The 16,222-nt window shown below is 35.2% G+C and overlaps 1 long non-coding RNA gene across 1 annotated transcript in view; it reads left to right on the top strand.

The window, feature by feature from the left end:
* Positions 1–11,656, top strand: part of LOC121411536 — a 30,390-nt gene extending 18,734 nt beyond the window's left edge. The window contains exon 3 of the long non-coding RNA XR_005969484.1: positions 11,541–11,656. This is a non-coding gene — a long non-coding RNA (uncharacterized LOC121411536). The remainder of the gene's footprint in view (positions 1–11,540) is intronic.
* Positions 11,657–16,222: the final 4,566 nt, after the last annotated feature.

The following is a 16,222-nucleotide window of genomic DNA, read 5'->3' as shown; positions in this document are numbered from 1 at the left end:
TGAAAGTCGTGTATCTCAATTTAAAAAATCTGAAAAATCTTGTTTTCAGAGAATAAAGAGACTGTTTTCAGAAATTTTAAGATTGATGCCATTTTTGTAATATACACTTCTAAAATTTTTAAGTTTTAAGATACAAGATTTTAACAGCCAATTGGCAATAAATATATTCATTGCTCCATAGCAAGTGTTGATGCCTAAAATAGCATTCAAATCTGACATGACTTTGGATTGCACTTTTACTATGATCTGTGCATATTATCATTGAAAGTATACAAGTCAGTCATATCCATGCCTCTTTTTAATTTCACATATGTTGCACTTCTGGCAGCAAAAAAGTGGAAATATCTAGGCCTACTTTTGCAGATTTTTTCTGAAGTTGAGGCTATGATATTTGTATGAAACTTTCGACTGTTCTACAATGTACAGTTCATATTTTTGTTCTGCTGCTGTTTTTTGGTAACAAAATGTGAACATTTTCTGCTGCTATTGTTTCTTGAACAAAATGTGAAAGTTGCTAAATTCTAAATGTAGTTTGAGATTTAGGGTTAGGGTTCCTGTACATCTTTTGATATGTACAAAAAAATGTATTTTTATTGGGAAAATACTAGGCTAGATAGTCATTTTAAAGAAATGTGTTGTTGATTTGAAAATTATATTTATACTGAAAGTGTTGGAAGAATAATCAGATAGTCACGCATAATGACATGGGTAATAAATTTGTGATAAATGGAATTGGCTAATGATGGCTAGATATTCTTCAAAGTGAGCACTATTTATGATGGACAGCTATGTAATAGAGATAGAAAAAGAGTGAGTCAGTGATTAATAATGGATTGAATCTATGGCAGAATAATGAACCAAGCATTAAGAAAATGCTAAACAAAAAACGTGTGATGATTTGCCAAAAGAAAAACGATGACAAGGAAAAATGGAAAAGGTGGCAGAAAGTGATTTACAATGGGGGAGAAAAAAAAGTGACAAAAAGTGGAGGTGGAATGAAGGAGAGAAAACTTGTTGGTCTATAGCCCGGAGCTAAGGTGGCGCCTTGGTGGCGCTAGACGGCCCAGTATGGTCGTCGCGGCAACCAAGACGGGAGGCCGAGAATCATCCTAGCAATGATTTCTCCCCATAGGATGAACAGGTGATAAATCTTAAAGGCTGTGTTTCCACTGGTCCATTTTGAGTTATATGGAAAGTTAGCCTCGCCAGGTTTGTACTTATGATAATGACAGACAGACTTTGCTCATCGTGGAAGATCATCAGATTTCCACAAAAATTAAGATTAGCTTTCTTCTCTTCTTTGGCTTTAGTAGCTCTCACTCTCGGTCTAAACTAAAATATTATATTACACACGTTTTTTTTTTTACTGAAAGTTGATGGACTTAAAGGAATAAACACACAGTTTGCTGTAATTGTTCCCATCCTTCATGTACTTTTTTCCCATTAAAGATTACACCTATTATTGACTTCCATTCTTTAATTTCTTGCACAAAATGAAGATTGTGTCAAGAAAAAATGACTTGACACAAAGAATATTTAAATCAATGAAATAAACTAATTTTAGAATCATAAAAGCCCTCAGATTCCTATCATCTTCTCTCTTCCTAATTTGCAGTATTTTATTGATTTACCCAGGATAATTCTAAATGAATATTTCATCAAAAGAAGCTTCTTCTTTGTTTCTATCATCCATGAAGTCTGACTGACGGTCGTAGTGAAAACAAGGTACATCGATAGGAGACGGTTACAGTAAAAATAAAATAAAAAGGGAATTACAATAAAGTTAGCAACCACTCAAGGCAACCAAAAAAAAAGAAAAATATGATTTTGAGAAATTTGTCTTGGTGCCATGTCGCCTATCTTATTGCCGCCGTGTCGTTAATTTAGCGTTGGTCTGGTCGTTGTCGTCGCGTGGCTGACTGCACTGAGCATGCCCTGAGGACAGGGAAGGTGTTGGGGATATCTTGAGTGAGATATATTCTTAATTCCAGACCATGATTTGAAGGAGAGAAAGAGGTGGATGAGAGAGACGAGATGGGAATCGAAAAGAGTTGAATGTGGAGATGAAAAACAATACTCAAGTGGATAGCATTATTATGTAGCCATCGTTTTAACACTTACATGAATTTCAAGGTCATAATTGATTTAAAAGAAAAACTTTCTTTGTTTTTTTTATCTCTAATTTTCATTTTTTGGGGATATTATGTATTGATTTCCATTCAAATTAAGTAAATGTAATAGACAAAAATTACTCATAACATGGATGATATGATAGAATGAAGTAAATATCAACGTGACAAAGGTGATTTTTGCTGTTCAATAATGTTTAGGTCTGAGGAGATGTAAACAAAATATTGGTTTATATGTTTTATTCTATGTATGTGTCAAGTGCTTTTACAGTGCACAAGAATTCTCACTTATGTTTAGAAAGTTTGATGGAACAAAGCAACTCTTAATTAACCATGTTTTAGTTTATTTACTTTGCAGAAACAGAAAACAACAAAATCTCTACTGATCATATCCTAATGAAAATTGCAAAATCATTTTCAAGGATCATGTTCATGAGATGGATATCATCATGTCATCCTGCTGCCAGAAACCTAAGCTAGATTTGTTATCAGATCCCCATTATGTCACAGTCACACTGGCAAAACCAACTTCAGTCCAACCAAAGCTAATATGGTATTTCTAATGGTTTATTTCCATTTGGTCTAATATCAATTTGTCCTATTACCATCTCGTCTACTATCATTTGGTCTACCATCAGTTCGTCCACTATCCACAGGGATCTAATTGCCATTTCGTCCACTCACCATTTCGTCTAATTACCAGTTGGTCCAGTAGCCATTTAGTCCATATACCATTTGGTCTAATTGGACTCAGTGTTAATTGGGCGAAATAAAAAAAATGAAAATGGGTATTAAAATCATCTGGTTATGAGGCAAAATGGCCATAAAAGAACCGGTGATTAGACAAAGTGGTTGTCGGACCAAATGGTTATTGGACCAGATGGCTGTTAATGGCATGAGACTAAATGTAGGTAGACTATATGTGATGAATGGGCGAGTTGGCAATAGACGAATCAGGAGTTTACCTTTCTAATGACACATCATCTGTCTGTTTGGAGTCTGTTTCATTGGTGTGACTGTATTTATAGTCTCATTACTGGTGTATTTGAATTTCATTAAATTTTTGATTAATCATCTTTGGATGTGAAGCAAAAGTTCAATGTGATCTCGGACCAGCCCACTCTAATAATCTCTTTATTACAAAGTAATCAAGGATTCTCAAAATTCAAACTTTGAGTGGAAAACATGAAGGCCTCTTAAGGTGGTTTCAGACCGCCTCGAAGTTCGTCAGTTCCAGGTATTCTCTGATCGGGAAATTTACCCCGATCAGAAAATACCAGGTATTTTGGTAATGTGAAAGCAAACTACGCGTAATTTCCCCAAAAGAAAATACCCGCTAAATAGTAGGTACTTGGCGAAATTACAAGAACTTTCGTTGGGATTTTTCCAAGGTAGCAGGTATTTTGGCAATGTGAAAGCAATTTACGAGAACTTTTAGCCCAGCGTGTTGTTGGGCGTTGTTGAGCGCGGGAGCTGTGGGTGGGTGGCTGCTGGGCTAGTGATTTTGAATCTCGCGCCTTGCCTGCTTATCAGACCATACTGCGCATGCTCATAACTTCAGGAACTTACCCCGAAGGGTATGTTTCGGGGCGGTGTGAATGCAGGAATAATTAATGGGTATTTTTTAGCCTAAAAATGTTCTCGTAATTTAACGGGGATTCTTGTGATCGAGGTGGTTTGAAACCACCTTTTGAGTGTTGGTATAGAGCTTTGGCCCTTATAAGGCATTATCACATGTAAAGCTTATTTCAAGACTTGGTATTAATCCTCCAAAATTTTCTGTAACTTCCTAGTCATTGCTAGATAATCATAATGTGTATGCCCTAAAAAGTTTTAGTATATGGAGGACAGGCCTATATATAGAATCAAAATGTGTTGTACTCTATAAATTTTGTGATTTTTACCTGAACTTTACCTTTGGTCAGGACTGGATCAGTTTAAGATAATTAATATATATGCATATTTTGCTCACTCTGATATAAAATCACTTCTCAATCATGGAATGGGGATATTCATTCAAACTTTCACAAAGAAGCAATGGATAAAAACAGATTCATCTATGATTGTACAACGCCTACTTAGCTTGTTGTACGAGAGCAAATGGGATGCTGAATGTCAAACATTCGTACCGTTGCACGGCTTTAGGAGATGAAGTCACAATACGATTTAAGTAATTGCGCTCAGTAAAAATGAAGGTGCAATACGCGTATAAGCTTGCTGGCTAAATGCGCGATGCTGCCCAAGGTCATGTGCGCTTGTGGGATTTTCCTTTTTTGCTTTCAATATTTTTGCTCCCTTTTCCTAGATTACTGCAGGGAAAAACTCTTTTTGTTTTTCATATTTCCGCTACATTCCGAGGCGTACAACACAAATAGCAAATATTCTTATTCGTGCAACGATGCGAGATTTCGCATTCAGCGAAAGAAAGAAACGCTCTATCTAACTTGGCTAAAGCAAAGCCTCTTTGAATAGAGCATCTTTCTTTGACGTCATGCAAAATCTTGCACCATCGCACTCATGCCTATTCGCTATTTTTTGTATACCATCATATATCTGTGAGTTTGGAATGTAAGATGGTACTCCAGTATAATTCATTTTAGTAGGTCCATGATTTTATCAACCCTTAACCAAAGATTTAGACCAACCTTAAGGATAAATTAAGTAGCATTTGCCATTTATTTGATGAATTTCGAAGTTTGTGTTTATTGGGGGTTGATACTCTAAACCTAAAACTTGTGATGCTTTTGTACATGTTTGTCTTACACATCACCTTGACATTGCTTTGCTACCAGAAATGAGATATAGCCAGTCTTAGATCTGAGTTGTGTATTCTGAGTGTACTCTAAAGATTTGTTTTCACTTTGATAAAACCTAAGATTATATACTAGTATATTCAAATTATAAGGAACCATAGCCCTATCTTTGCTATTTTGAATTAACCATCAAGATGAAACAATTAAGGGATGTGTTGTGCAAAGTGCCAACACTACTCTTTTTTTCTCTTTATTGTTCTGAATTCATGAAATCTGCATAACTATTTATTGAATTTATTCTATTTTCTGAAGTAGCAGAATAGTGAAAGTGGCCTAAATAATATAAATTTAAAGCAGTGGCACTAAAATATACATGGCTTTTACCTCTGTAGTAGACCATTGGATAAAGGAAAAGTCTATATCAACATGTATCAAAATGTCATTTTTATATCAATAAAGTTTATATTTGTTTAGTATTCAATGATGATTGCGGAGATCCCCCCCCCCCCACATACATACATGATCAATAAATTCCCGTCCGGTACCCATTTCCATGAGTTAGGCAAATTTTAAATAATAAGGCCTATATCTTGTACTGAAACTAGTTTTTTGGGGGCTTAATAAATATTTCAGTCATGTTGGGTAGTAAGAATTGTACTTTTTCTAAAAAAATCACTTTCAGTTTACTCACAGACGATGAATCTCAAATCGGATATTTTGGCTGATTTAAAACAGAAAATAACCTATTTGTTTGACATGCCAGTGTTGGTTCTTATTCTCTCTCATTTTCTCTTTTATTTTCTCTCTTTTTCATTCTCATGCCTTGTGCACTCACTCTATATATATATATATATATATATATATATATTCATCTCTCTGTTCTGCTTTATCTTTGCTCACTTTCTTCCTGTCCTTTTACCCCTCTCTGTCTCATACCATGTCTGAGCGTGTCTGTCTGTCTCTCTCCTTTTCTCTTTCATTCCTCTCAATCTCTTTCCCTGTCTTTTGAAATAATTGCATGTTGTGTTCATCATGTTAATTGATTTTCCAAGAAGATCTATCCCAAAACATACTAATTACTATGTTACTGTCTACTGCATTCCTAAGTGTATATATCCATTAACTGGATTTTTTTCCCCCAGCCAACTTGGCTGTGAGTTGCAGAATTTTTGATGAACCATTTCAATCAATCATAGAGGTATCAGACATAATGGGGTCTGGAGTGAGAACTATCTGTCTCCACATCCTTTCTTCTTTTCCTCGCTCACAGCCAATAGAGAAGCAGGGTTCCTTTTTGTCCAATCAGAATGGAGGGTATCGGATTACGCCTCTGTTTGGATAGCAATTACCTCTCTGGAGCCCCCCATGGTCTTCAACTTCACTCCTCAGATGAGTAGTGGTCATTCTTGACCAGGACTAGTCTGAAATCAGACCTTGATGAGACGTTCTCTGTATGTTCTGATTTATTATGAAGGTTTCTTTTTTTTGTGCATAAAAAGATCATTAGTTTATCTCTAAAACTGATTGTTAGTCATATTTTGATTGCCCATTTTCCCATATATGTATTCCCCAGCTATTTTTATATGATTTTATATGAAGTTTGTCCATTTAGAAGAATGAAATTACAGATGCATGGTGCTTGCTAATTTCCATGGCTAAGCTATTGGGGGGGGGGGGCTACATAAGCAAATGCTTCATCACCTGCATTGTGGGGATTTTGAAAATTTAATTTGGATAACACTCTGTATACCTCCAAATTCCCTGGTTTGTTTATGCTCATCTAAGCGTTTGAAATTGGTGTTGTGAGAGTGGATGCATACAAGGTCTGGGTAGTAGACTAGTCCCAGACACAACTGACCCATTGATGGGCGGGGTGTGGATTACCCTGATTAAAGTGTTAAAGGTCATTTAAGGTCACCTTAAGGACACCCACTGAATGGTCTGCACATCCCTAAAGACTAATCGGGGATCTCTCAGAAAAGAATTTCTAATATTTATTTTTCTAGAAAGTGGAACAATTGGGCAATTCCATAAAATATGTAAGTCTGACCCCCTTTATCTGGAACCTTCATGAAATTTTCTGTCTCTGATTTCTGTAATGTTCTCATAGGACCATGACTTGGCCAGTTAATGAAGTGAAGTAAGACTCGAGAAAAATGGGGGTCGGACGCACAAAAAAGGTTGATCATTTTATGGAATTGCCCAATTGAGTAAATCATATAGACTCCTGAATAGGTTTTGGGTTGATAATGTAAGTTTAAAATGGCAGGTGAATTGTTGGTCATACAGTAGCATAATAAGTAACAACCATGTTGAAGAAATGAAAAATTTTATGTTTCATCATCCAAAGTAGAAAAGTATTGATGAGTGTGTGATGTTGTTTGCTCTTCCATTGGCATCCTCATTCGCATTTCTCAACTCATGTGCATCCAATTGTTGAATGAAATTATACATTTAACTTATTTTACTACTGATAATAATAACTTAAACTTATATAGCGCTTTTCATGAAATCATATCAAAGCGCTTTACAATGGAGAACATACAAAATATACAAATTAGAAATCATTAAACTAAGAGAGAGAGAAGAAGAAAAAAAAACAAGGACACTGTAAATGCTGAATATGCTTTCTTCAATCATCTGATTCTCATTATTTTTTTCAGCAATACCCTTATTTTTTTTTTTTTGGGGGGGTAGGATAAACATTTTGGGGGTACACCTGACCTTTAACAGATATGGAGAACTGGGTCCTTTATTATAAAGACTTGTTATAATAACAAATGCACAGTGATTATAGCAAGTTTACTATCAGCCAATCAAATTGAGGGATTTCAGTAGCTTTTAACTGTTACTGTAAATTATATATTGTAAAACTTTTATGAAACAGAACCCCAGATCATCAATCAAACATGAGCATTCAAAGCAAATTGTGAACACAGCCTATGATGGACAGTGAACCGGGCAGTGTGAACATAGCTACACCAGAGTTTTGAAAGGAGGTCAGGGTTTACGTCAGAGTGTGATGCGCTTGTATATATTGCTGCACTTCAATTACTTTGTGTTTATTTCATCCAATTGAGCCTCCCCTTTCACGGTCAGTCCAGGTTTGGCCAAGAGGGGTTTCACATCTTTGTCTTTCTGAATAGAGGTCTTTAGTAGTAACTGATCACGATGCTGCATACATGGCATTGTATTCCAAAGAAGGGTCCAAGTGATATGGTTTTACCAAAAAAAAGTGAATTACTATATAATCAAAGAGTCAAAGCAATATAGATGCAGCTGTCATTTATCTAGTAGACATAACTGCTGTCTATTTATGAAATTAATTTTATTATTAACCTGCGATACATCATTACTTTTTATAAGCAATCACTCTTGAATTTGCAGTGAGAGGGTAGGCCATGTATTTGCTTGAGTAGATTTTCAACAATGCTTTTTCACAGAAATGTATTTTTCTTTTAATAAATAAAACGACTTAGTGAATATGATTGTTATATTAGTAGGCTATACGTTTGTTGAACTGTAATAGTCAAATAGTTGTCACGAAATGATGCTTAGTATATATGTACATGTATATGTTGTTTTGCTTATTGGCCTTTACTAATTGGAATATGATTAGAGGAAATAATGCTCAGTATTGATTTTTTTAATAAAAAGAAATGGGGAGTGTTTCATAATGTAGGGGTGAAGAAAATAATAACTTTGGAGTTGAAAATAAATGAAGTTCTAAATCATCAAACTGAAGGGGAATAAGTGAAACTGAGATGCAAATAAAGAGAACTTAAACCGAAGGAGTCTGGTTGTACACTGCTATATTTGCTGGGCTTCCTTGCCTCAGTAAAACTCATACAAAATTAGCATATATTTAAATTACACAAAATCAACCAATGAAAATAAAGAGAATGGAGAAGCCAACTGAAAGTGGAAAAGTCTAATTCATAAAAATAACCAATAAGAGATAGAGGATGGAGATGAATAAGATGTTGGGATGATTACATAATAAGAATGTTGAACAAAAGAATCAGATGTGAGAATGTAATGAATGAACACATCTGAATAGGAAAGGAATGACAGGAGAAGCAGGTTGAAAGTCAAATGTAAATGGATGACAACAGAATCATGGAGAATTTAAACAAAGCTGAACTAAATACCAAAGCTTGAACTACAAATAACTAAACTATTAAAGGAAACCAAAGGTCAAAATAACAGTCCTACAATAAGACAAATGATCAGTGTTTTTCATTAACTTATACATTCTTAGCCAATCAGAGGAAAGGATTTCAGTAGCTTATAACCTATGATCCTTACTGTTTTGTTTCATGAAATGCTCCCCTGGTGCCCAATATATTCCATGATGTCCACAAAGCTTTTGAAAATGTGTATGTGGTGATTATCAATCATATGATGCTTGCAAGAATACAGCAATATATGGGCATTTACATTTTTGTCTTTAATTGTTCATTATGATCATTTCATGTAACCTACAATTTTGTTTGAACTCTGCAAAGAGAGAGAGAGAGAGAATTTTATCATGGCAGTGGACTGGTTCATAACTATATCCTTATCAAAATGATTTAATGATTTGTTTCCTCAATGCTTGACCAAATGGTATTAAATATGTTGTTAAAGAAATAAACATTCAAAGTCACCACTTAAACACAGCAGGTGTGTCTCGAACAAGGAAGTATAATAGAATAGTATTTCATTCAAGTTTGGACCTTACTGATAAGATTGTTATCATTTACAAGCATCAGTCATTGAATACATCCCCAGAGCATACAAAACTTATTTCTTAGGCAAACATTGTTGAGGTGGTTTACTGACTCTAATGGTCCCAGGATCTGGCATCGAGATTATTTCATGAAAATATTTTGAGGGGGATGAAGAAAAATAAATCACCCCCACACATTTGAACGCTTGGCAGTGTAACTCGACTAAACTATTTTTCTTGTCAAATGTTTTATGTTACAGATGATGTTGTAATACAAGCGTTGTGGCCTAGTGGATTAGTCTCTGGACTGTGAAACGGAGAGTTGTGGCCATTTGGGTTCAAATCCCTTCTAAGATGTAATTCCTTTCAGCAAGTAATTGATTCTTGTGCTGCACTCAACCCACATTAAGTGAATATGCAACATGATTAATTCCTTGAATGGCAGCTCGAGCTAAAGCTGGGGTAAAAATAGTAGACTATTTCTAAATAGATGATATGATATAAATGCCTATTTTTGTAATTATAATTATTTTTATTATCATAACTATTGTTTTAATTTTTATTATTACTATCAATATTATTATTAAAACAAATATCATGAACCATATCTGCCTACATATTTCAGTCAGTCAGTACTAGCTCCATAGTACTACCATTGCTTTTGTGAAGACTCAACAGAAGGACTGGCTGATGTCGAAATATCATTTGTAACAACTCTTTTATCACTTGATTGTTTTCGGTTTATCTCCCCATCCCCTAAATCATGATTGCAATCCCAAGTTTTCTCAGCGGAAGGACTCACGGACAAAAGGACTAGATGGTCAGAGGGTGTGTGTGTGTATTCATGTGGATGAGGGTGACTAGAGGGCTAGGCAAGGCAAGGCGTGTTCCTTGATAAGGCTCCTCCTCCCAAGCCCCAGCCCTGACCAGCAAACTTTTGTCTTTTGTCCTCTACCAGCGCACCTGCTACTCAGCTATTCCCTTTGTCCTTCATTAGCATACAGCTGTGCTTGAATCTCAAACAGGTTCCCCCCTTTCCTATCATCTGGCAAAGGTATTAGGGTGCATTCACTGGGGGTGTTATCTCCCTGTGTCCTCAATCAACCCCCTATGTGAGGAGTCTAATCCCAGTATAGGGGTGCATGAGGGACTGGAATATGGGGAGGGGGGAGGGCATTTTATTTCCAAGTTTTGTCTTTGTCTTTGAAATTGATGAATACTGTTGTGATGCGCATGGATGTATACAAAAATGTAAAAATCACCTTTATTTTTCAAACCAGAGAGTTAATATAAACAATGTTTAGCCTAACAGAGGAAAGATTGGTGGAGTAGCCTTTTATTTCCAAGGTTTTTTTTTAAACATCTGTGGTGATAATTATGCTGATCTATTTCACTTGTTGTGTTAATGACTATAATTATTTTTTTAATGTACTATAAAAATTAAAATTGAAACTTCAAGAATTTTACATATCAATTTACCTGGCTTGAGCAGAGCAGTTAACATGTACTTTTCGTCTCATGGACTAAGTTTATGCAGTTCCCATTAACTTCACCTGGGTTGAGTGCAGCATAATGTGGACAAATGTCTTGGTGAAGAAAACTGAATAGGATTTTAACTAACAGCCCTCAGCTAATGAGACCAGAGTCAGAACAATACCATGATGTGTTTTACTCTTCACTTAAAAAATTGTTTAAAGTTTTAAGCAAATTGTTAAACCTTTCACTATAACAACTGTTCATTATAAGCAATCAAACTTTTTAGAGATTGCTTAAACTTGTTAAAACTTACTAAAAATAGTTTCAAACTTTAACCTAAGTTTTTGGTGAAAGCATTTACCTGCTTGCAAATTATTGAGCTTCTCATATTTCCCCTAAACATGCTTTTAGATCTGTTTGTTTCATACATTTTAACCAAACAAAATTATTGTTCTTTTTAATGCATTTCAGGTATTTTCGGCCGAGAAGAGAATCAAGCAAGGTTCTACGCTACCATGGACCTGCCAAGCACTGTGATAGATGAAACATAAAATGCAGAGATATGAATAAGATAAGATGAAACAGAATAAAACAAATTTTATTTGTTGTTATACTTTTAATTGTTATCTCTTAAAAAATTGTTTCTGTATGTATAAGGTTTTACTTTAAGCGTAGCTTGACCATGTCATTATTTTTTATTCTGGATGTAAATAAAAGGTGATCTATGGATGGGTCAATCAATAAATGAATGTATATATATAAGGGCAGTCCCCCCCCAAAAAAAAAAATGATAAATAAATAAATAATTAAATAAATAAATGAAAATTTGAAAAATTCTTTTTTTTTCACCAAAAGTGTGCATGAAGTATCTCACTTTAAAATATGCAAAAGCATTTACTCCCTTGCTTTGAGTTTCTTTGAAAATTGTTACATGTCTTCCCCCCCCCCCAGAAAAAAAATCAGCTTACTGCCATGGATATGTCAGGGAAATGACGCCCTTACACATCCCTATCCTCTGTAACATTTGTTGACATGAAAGATGTACAAAGTTGTGTTCCATTGGCTAGAGATTGAACACGGTGTGTTTTCTTTGTTTATGTTGCATTTCAACAGTATACTTCTGTTCAGAGTACATTTAGTTTTATTAGGTGGTCTGTCTATGACAGATCACCTATTGATTTCGTCAGAATTTTCTTTCTTTATTATTTATTTTTAGCACCTATGTTTGTCGCCAACTTTTCTCGGAATTGGCTGAATCAATTTTGCTGATTTTTTCGTCATACATAGAATCTATCATAGAGACGGCATACTAAGCTTTTGAAGGTCATATGGTTATGATGACGTCATCTACGCGCCATTTTGTAAAATTCTTCATTTGATCATATCTTCATTATCAATTATCAAAAATTAACAATATTTACATGACATCAACTTCATGTCAAGGGTCAAATGTCAATGTCATCAAAGGTCATGTAGAGGTCATGACGCGCGCGTACGCGCGCGTCAAAGGTTAAAACATCGTCCAAATGACCTATAAAATTTTTTGGGTACGTTTCAGGTCATTTTAAGCATTTCAAAAATTTGCGCGCGCGCACATATGCGCGCGCGTTTCCGCGCGTTACACCTTAACACAACGCAGAAAAACCGTTTTTTTTAATATCATTGCATTGCTAATAAAATTCTGAGCAATTTGATACCTTGATCAACCTTCTACAACCATTAATAACGAAATTAACACCCGTTAAACTTTGCAGCACGTGTGCGCGCGAGCTCTCACTATAGGCCATATATGGGCAAAAACATGCCTATTGTAAATTCACTGTAGCTCTTTAAAAAGTCCGTTGACCCCCAATTTTTTTTTCATATATCGATAGAGTATTAGTTGTAGATTTGATTTCATGTCACCATTGTCCCTAAATTATATCGTGACGTCATCAAATAGGCGCCCAAACTAAAAATTTCATTTTTTTCAAAAATGACGTCATCAAATTTATGCAAATTTGGCTGTAACTTCTCGAATATAGATCATTTTTCGCCCAGATTTCAATATGTTGTAGTTTATAATGTACTCTTTCTCCTCAGTAAACATGATTATTCGTTTTGAGAAACGCATCATTGCGTAAAACAGCGATGAAAAGAGGCATGTCATTTTTCCTCATTTTGCGTGTAATCTCTATGGGACATGACTTTTTCCCAAAACTGGATTCGACATTCCTCTATTTCGTGAGCCATATCTCCATTTTTTCTTGTCAGCTTTCCTTGAGCTTTTAACATGTTGTAGCTGAGATTCTGGGCTATCGGAAGTGTGCCCTTCATTTTTTGATCAGATGCCGGGATCATGCCCGTATTTCACTTGCAAAATTGGAATTGTAATTCTCAAAATTGCTTACGTGTAATCTCTATGGGGAATATCGTGGCTCAATGGATAACGCATTTGACTTGCTTTCTCGAGGGCGGAGGTTCGATTCCTGGGGTAGAAAAGATGATTTTTTTTTTCATTTTTTTTTCTTTTTGCCACCTCTTACATGATCCGATATGATAATTAAAAGGTATGAAAGTTAAAATTTAGCAAGATAAAACAGATTATAATTGTTTTTTTTCATATCACATGTATTTTGTGTGTAATCTCTATGGGACATGACTTTTTCTCAAAACTAGATTCGACATTCCTCTATTTCGTGAGCCATATCTCCATTTCTTCTTGTCAGTTTTGCCGGAGCTTTTAATATGTTATAGCTGAGATTCTGGGCTTTCGGTAATGTGCCCTCCACTTTTTGATCAGATGCCGGGATCATGCCCGTTTTTCACTTGCAATATTGGAATTGTAATTCTCAAAATTGCTTACGTGTAAAGTCTATGGGAAACATTAATAATCACATTGAGCAATGGTCAAAATTTATTCTTAGGATGTCTAGAATGAAGATTATCAATCATATCTAAATTATTCATTTTATACATTAGCCGACTCTGAATGAAAAATTATGACAGACCACCTAATTCGTCCGCATGACGAATTAAATTCTAGTTTTTTGTACGTATGTGTGATTGTGTCAGGTGGATTAAATACCCAATATCTGTTTTATGATGTGATGAATCAAATCATGCAAGAAATAATTGCTGAAAAATCAGATTTATTTGTCTGTGACAAATCAGTGTCTGTTGTGTTATTTTGCTATGTTACTTCTGGCATTTATAAAGTGATAACATTTCTCTTTCTCCCCCTCACCCCCCCAACTCTTTCTCCATCTCTCCCTGTCTCTCCATTATCCTTCCCTTGACTGCAAATATGGAAATATTCTATATTTCATATATATGCTAAAAAGGGTGAGTATATGACCTTCATGATCTTCAACTCTCTCACCTCATATCAACACTTGTGCACAATATTATGACTGCTTTTGGGAAATTAGCGAAAAGTTGAAATTTCTTATCTTTGAATTTTTGAGAAATTTTCATCATCATACTTGTTTGACTTTTATCCCTTTTATTAAAATCCACTTTTGTAGGGGTTGACTTGGGTTTTGAACAAAAATATATACCATTACAAACTGTTATCAAAACTCAGTAATTCTGTTCAATTAAACCATTTCATTCAAAATAAAGCATAGATATTTGTGAGTAGTAAATGAGTCATTAAGAGTATTTTAAGTATTTCAGCTGTTGTTTCAAAGCTATAAGTTCAAAGTCATTTTCTTGAATGGTAAGACGTAATGGATTATATTTCTCTAGTGCTTGAATACAGAATTATATGAAATTTATGTTTTTCAACTAACATGTAGATAATTGACATACAGTAATACAGAAGATATATTTAGAATCTGCAATTACAATTCACTCATGTTGAATCAAGCAAACATTTTGAAATGATTGAGTGTCCTAGAAAATGCAAAATGGCGGATTTCAATTACTCGACCTTCAGAATGTTTGATTTTATTACATTGCTGGTTAAAGTACCTCTAATACACATTTGTGAAAACGCTGTTCAAAATTTTAAGCATGCTGTTTTACCCAGTCACTCTAGCAACAATTGTTTAAAGTTTTTAACAAGTTTTAAAAATATCAAGCAATTGTTTTAAAGTTAAAGAACTTATAGTTAGAGAGACAGGCTTAAAATTTTGCACAGCTTTTTTACAGTGCAGAGGTTGAAAACACTCTTGTCTGCTGCCCTTGTTCCTTTTCTCTTTTCCCCTTCGTTTTGTCCCATCTGTTGTAGAAGTTTTTAAGGGCGAGTGCCCCATGCCGCCCCCCTCTCCATATATGCATGCTAGTAGTTACTGATAAAGTGTCTTACTGTAAGTTTTTAGTTTTGTAGGAGGGAATACATAGTGCTATTGTGTTAGCTATCCTGTTTTGATAATTTAATTTCTATTCATGACTTTTAATGTTACCGTGCATTGTGAAGGTTGGCAAACACCCCTTCCCCGATCCAGACAATGTCATTTTCAATAAGTTATATCACTTCCTTGACATCAAGATCTCCTTGGGAGTCAATCATATATATCCTGGTGAGGATGAAAATTACTTATTATTTGACCAACCTTTAATGTAAACTGTTACCAACAGGGGCATATCCTAGATTTTGAAAATTAGGGTGGGTGGGGAAGATAGTGGGACTTTAAAATAAATTGAGGGACATGCCAATAAAAAAGGGGGGTGGTATAATAATGATTTTGGGAAGAAGCCAAAAAGGGGATAAAGGATGGGGACCTTTTCTTGCATGAGACCATTATTTCATTTAATGAAGGGCACTAAAAAAGGTTGGTTGATTTCATTAGAATTTCGAGACAATGGTCATTCATTAAAAAAGGTGCGATAGCGCAGACGGTAGAGCGGGGGATTCGTACTCCGGTGACCCGGGTTCGATTCCCACTTGTCGCGCTAGTGCCCTTTGGTAAGGCATTGTACCAGGTCCTTCGGAGAGGACCTTAAGCATGTTAAGCCGTCTGTCCTCTGGTTGCTTGCTTACAAGCATTCATGCTTTCATAGCAATCTGGTAAAAAAAAAACATCAAGTATTAAAAAGGAGCATTATTATCATTCATTAGGGGAGACCTGTTGCAGTCTTTGGGCAGAGGGGTCTGGGGTGTGTCCCCTTGGCCCCCTTGAATTGCCACTGGTCATCACCAATTTGGTTTTTGTTCTTAAATTTGAGAG

Source organism: Lytechinus variegatus, chromosome 3, assembly GCF_018143015.1.
Source record: "Lytechinus variegatus isolate NC3 chromosome 3, Lvar_3.0, whole genome shotgun sequence".
In the NCBI taxonomy this organism is placed as follows: domain Eukaryota; kingdom Metazoa; phylum Echinodermata; class Echinoidea; order Temnopleuroida; family Toxopneustidae; genus Lytechinus; species Lytechinus variegatus.
The sequence above is the reverse complement of the archived record's forward strand: the minus strand, read 5'-3'. Positions and strand labels throughout refer to the sequence as shown.